Source organism: Schistocerca piceifrons, unplaced genomic scaffold (assembly GCF_021461385.2).
Source record: "Schistocerca piceifrons isolate TAMUIC-IGC-003096 unplaced genomic scaffold, iqSchPice1.1 HiC_scaffold_954, whole genome shotgun sequence".
Taxonomy (NCBI): domain Eukaryota; kingdom Metazoa; phylum Arthropoda; class Insecta; order Orthoptera; family Acrididae; genus Schistocerca; species Schistocerca piceifrons.
Window position 1 is genome coordinate 770,001 of NW_025729228.1, and position 5,000 is coordinate 775,000.

Here is a 5,000-nt window from a genome sequence, read left to right on the forward strand (position 1 = left end):
CTCCAACGACGATACCGCCATCTATGCGACGCCAAGCCGATTAAGACAGCGATGGCGCCACAGTGCCCGCCTTTCGACGCCACCCACAAAGCCTGCAGCCTCTGTCGACCATAGCACCCAATCTCCAGTGGCTCTGCCGCACGAAGCCGTGGACCGGCAATGACTCCACCCGCACCCGTTCGTGCACCACCCCAACCGCCAAACGCGCACCTCCAGCGGATGAACGGCGGACGTTTCCCGCACTCGTAAAGTGCAATCCACCCCTATAACGTGCGTTTCATGAAGAGTTATTGCCAATATGCGACATTCCCGCTGTCCCTATACATGAGCCGCGACCTGTACCACTTACGAGCGAGAGACGCGATCGCGTTGCTCACTGTACGGCGTCCGATACCGAGCCATCAGCATGTCGGTCCCCATGCGCGTTGCACTCGCACTCGCAGTCGCAAAAACGTGGGGCAAATATATTACGCGGAAGAGTTATAACAGACCGAGCCCCACTGCATGAGGGGAGTCTTTGTCACTAATGTACACAGATGGAACATTTTGGACTGGAACCAGATTACCCGTACACACGGCGCTGATTAGTAATCAATGCAGAGCCATCAAACTACAGAATATATATACAACTGTCCGTATACATGCTGAAAGAGTCTGCCCACAATGGGAACCACACGTCAGCCAGCCACTCTGATCACGCACCACTCTCTGCTTCTAACGGGCGCACATACAATATGTAAGCACCAGCATGGAACAACATCCAGTGCATCCTCTCCGCCACATTACACAATCCACACTATCACAACCAGACCAGGAGGTCCATGCGGAAAATACAATATCCCACCCTTTCGACATCCACCATTGCGCAGATCAGGCACCAACACCCACACATGTCCTATACAACGGTGCACCCAACATCACAATAGTACCTCCTGTCACAGCGCACAAACAATGACATGAGTCAAAGACACAGGTCTGACACAAGCATAGAATTGGAGCGCCGCCTCTAATAAGCCAAAGGTGCATCCTGACGTGACAAATCTGATCATGTCACAAGCATTCACTTACTATAATCACTATCAACGAACCTGCCGCCCCCGCCCCCCCCTACACCTTTCCTTACAACAACGTGTAACCTAACCTAACCTAACCTATGTTGTACCTTAACCTAACCTATGTTGTACCTTAACCTAACCTATGTTGTACCTTAACCTAACCTATGTTGTACCTTAACCTAACCTATGTTGTACCTTAACCTAACCTATGTTGTGCCTTAACCTAACCTATGTTGTGCCTTAACCTAACCTATGTTGTGCCTTAACCTAACCTATGTTGTGCCTTAACCTAACCTATGTTGTGCCTTAACCTAACCTATGTTGTGCCTTAACCTAACCTATGTTGTGCCTTAACCTAACCTATGTTGTGCCTTAACCTAACCTATGTTGTGCCTTAACCTAACCTATGTTGTGCCTTAACCTAACCCATGTTGTGCCTTAACCTAACCCATGTTGTGCCTTAACCTAACCCATGTTGTGCCTTAACCTAACCCATGTTGTGCCTTAACCTAACCCATGTTGTGCCTTAACCTAACCCATGTTGTGCCTTAACCTAACCCATGTTGTGCCTTAACCTAACCCATGTTGTGCCTTAACCTAACCCATGTTGTGCCTTAACCTAACCCATGTTGTGCCTTAACCTAACCCATGTTGTGCCTTAACCTAACCCATGTTGTGCCTTAACCTAACCCATGTTGTGCCTTAACCTAACCCATGTTGTGCCTTAACCTAACCCATGTTGTGCCTTAACCTAACCCATGTTGTGCCTTAACCTAACCCATGTTGTGCCTTAACCTAACCCATGTTGTGCCTTAACCTAACCCATGTTGTGCCTTAACCTAACCCATGTTGTGCCTTAACCTAACCCATGTTGTGCCTTAACCTAACCCATGTTGTGCCTTAACCTAACCCATGTTGTGCCTTAACCTAACCCATGTTGTGCCTTAACCTGACCCATGTTGTGCCTTAACCTAACCCATGTTGTGCCTTAACCTAACCCATGTTGTGCCTTAACCTAACCCATGTTGTGCCTTAACCTAACCCATGTTGTGCCTTAACCTAACCCATGTCGTGCCTTAACCTAACCCATGTCGTGCCTTAACCTAACCCATGTCGTGCCTTAACCTAACCCACGTTGTGCCTTAACCTAACCCACGTTGTGCCTTAACCTAACCCACGTTGTGCCCTAACGTAACCCACGTTGTCCCCTAACGTAACCCACGTTGTCGCCTAACGTAACCCACGTTGTCGCCTAAACCTGCTCTGTAATTGTTATACGACTCGTTCAATTAGTGTAGTGTTGCCCACCCGCAACCCTCGCAATATAGTTCGCTACTCGCACTCCCCGCTCCCCTGTGTATCGCTTCATGTTAAACACCTTGCAAGTCTTGCTCACTTTCCACATGCTCCTGCTGTACACTGTAATGTGGATGGCAGCAGGACGTACATGCCGCCCCTCCCCACGTCCCCACCTTGCCCCCTGCCTTCGCAAGCTGGTTGGTGAGAACTTTGCATGTTCAATGCCCTCCGCATGCGACGTACTCAGGCTACGTTGTGGTGCGGCCTGTGTCAACTGTCCGCTAATGTCGTACGCGTAAACCACAATCTGTACTGCACATTCGTCCTTATGTACTGAATGATACATCGTGGCACATGTGTGACCGTACAACGACTGCGCCCAAAAACGGCGGACCATACAGTGCAAATATTGTGCACGCAGCTACGTGTCGTCTCCCTATGAGAGCTGGATTGCAGTGTGGTACGCCATAGAGACGTGTGGGAGGAACGGACGCCGTGGATGGCGATCAGCATGAGCTGTCTGTTGATGTATTCGGACCTAGTCGTCTCTCCTCACACACCGTGATGGCATGGTGCACCGCGTTCCATATCTGCGACATGCTACAGAGGCCGGTTGACAGTCGTTCGAGCAATGGACATCGCATACGTACGGGGGCCACCTTCCACGTATTGTCTAGGCGTGCACATTTTGTTGCGTGTATGTGGGCAGACGTAGTGTGGCGTGACACCTGACACAGGCATGCAATAATCGTGGAAGTTGCAAATGGCGATGGACGCCTGCGTTTTCTGGTGAAGTTACGCAAATGAACAAATGGTAACCTGTTGTGGTGCGGTTGTTCTCGCTAGGGGTGAATCGGTGATGGCGACGATAGGTTGAGGTACTAACCGGTTGTTCCAGCGATACCCACCATGCCGACGAAACTGAACGGCATCTGGGTGTGAAGCGATACGCGGCGGTGGCTGGGTGGGACCGTCCCCGGCCGGTGAGGGGGCGCCTCCCGGCGTGCTGGCCGCGCGGTGCGTGGGCGCACGCGCTACAGCCGGCTGGTGGGGGCGGCCAGTGGCAGGCGCGCCGGCCGACGGACGCGGCAGGCGTCGCAGCTGCGCGCCGGCGCACCCTGCGCGCGGCGCCGTGCGGCCAAAGTAGGTCCTCGCGGGCCCGGTGCGAAGCGCGGTGGACATCTTCAGTGTGCTGGTCCGATTGAGGACTGTGTGCGTTGAGGATGCGCCGCCGCCCGGCGCTCGGCGCCGCGACGCCGTCTGCTGCTCGGTCGCCCCAGCGGTTCTCGCTGGTGGTTTGTATCGCAGCTGTGCGGATGTGTTGGCGCGTGCGCTGTGCTGGGAGAGTTCGCTTCGGCACCCAAGTGGGGCTTTTGTCCTTCTGTGGCGCTGGCGTTGGAGCTGCCGGTCACCGTAGGTGGCGCGTGTTGTCTCCCGCCGGCAATGCCACGACAGCACGCTCCCGGGCCTCTGTCGGCAGCGGCAAGCTCAGTTGGGAGCACGGGTGGTCGCACCGAAAGCGTCTACTCGCCTAACTCCGGGCGATTGCGCCTCTCTCGAACCCGACCAAGTACTTGGGACGGCGCTGCGCGCCGCCGGGACCTGAGAGGGTTTCGAGGTGTATTGTGCAGGGGAGCTCAGCCTCCTCCTGTTTGCAGAATGATTGAGCGGACGCTTGCGTGTTCGCGCGGGCCCCCGGGACACACTCCCGGGCGGCCGGCTGCTCAGCTCTAGTTGACGCAGCTCCCTGGTTGATCCTGCCAGTAGTCATATGCTTGTCTCAAAGATTAAGCCATGCATGTCTCAGTACAAGCCGCATTAAGGTGAAACCGCGAATGGCTCATTAAATCAGTTATGGTTCCTTAGATCGTACCCACGTTACTTGGATAACTGTGGTAATTCTAGAGCTAATACATGCAAACAGAGTCCCGACCAGAGATGGAAGGGACGCTTTTATTAGATCAAAACCAATCGGTCGGCTCGTCCGGTCCGTTTGCCTTGGTGACTCTGAATAACTTTGGGCTGATCGCACGGTCCTCGTACCGGCGACGCATCTTTCAAATGTCTGCCTTATCAACTGTCGATGGTAGGTTCTGCGCCTACCATGGTTGTAACGGGTAACGGGGAATCAGGGTTCGATTCCGGAGAGGGAGCCTGAGAAACGGCTACCACATCCAAGGAAGGCAGCAGGCGCGCAAATTACCCACTCCCGGCACGGGGAGGTAGTGACGGAAAATAACGATACGGGACTCATCCGAGGCCCCGTAATCGGAATGAGTACACTTTAAATCCTTTAACGAGTATCTATTGGAGGGCAAGTCTGGTGCCAGCAGCCGCGGTAATTCCAGCTCCAATAGCGTATATTAAAGTTGTTGCGGTTAAAAAGCTCGTAGTTGGATTTGTGTCCCACGCTGTTGGTTCACCGCCCGTCGGTGTTTAACTGGCATGTATCGTGGGACGTCCTGCCGGTGGGGCGAGCCGAAGGCGTGCGACCGCCCCGTGCGTGCTCGTGCGTCCCGAGGCGGACCCCGTTGAAATCCTACCAGGGTGCTCTTTATTGAGTGTCTCGGTGGGCCGGCACGTTTACTTTGAACAAATTAGAGTGCTTAAAGCAGGCAAGCCCGCCTGAATACTGTGTGCATGGAA

The 5,000-nt window shown here is 53.7% G+C and overlaps 1 non-coding gene across 1 annotated transcript in view; it reads left to right on the forward strand.

The window, feature by feature from the left end:
* Positions 1 to 4,098: 4,098 nt before the first annotated feature.
* LOC124773594 overlaps positions 4,099 to 5,000 on the forward strand; it is a 1,909-nt gene continuing 1,007 nt past the window's right edge. Inside the window, exon 1 of the ribosomal RNA XR_007014837.1 lies at positions 4,099 to 5,000. This exon is cut by the window's right edge and continues 1,007 nt beyond it. This is a non-coding gene — a ribosomal RNA (small subunit ribosomal RNA).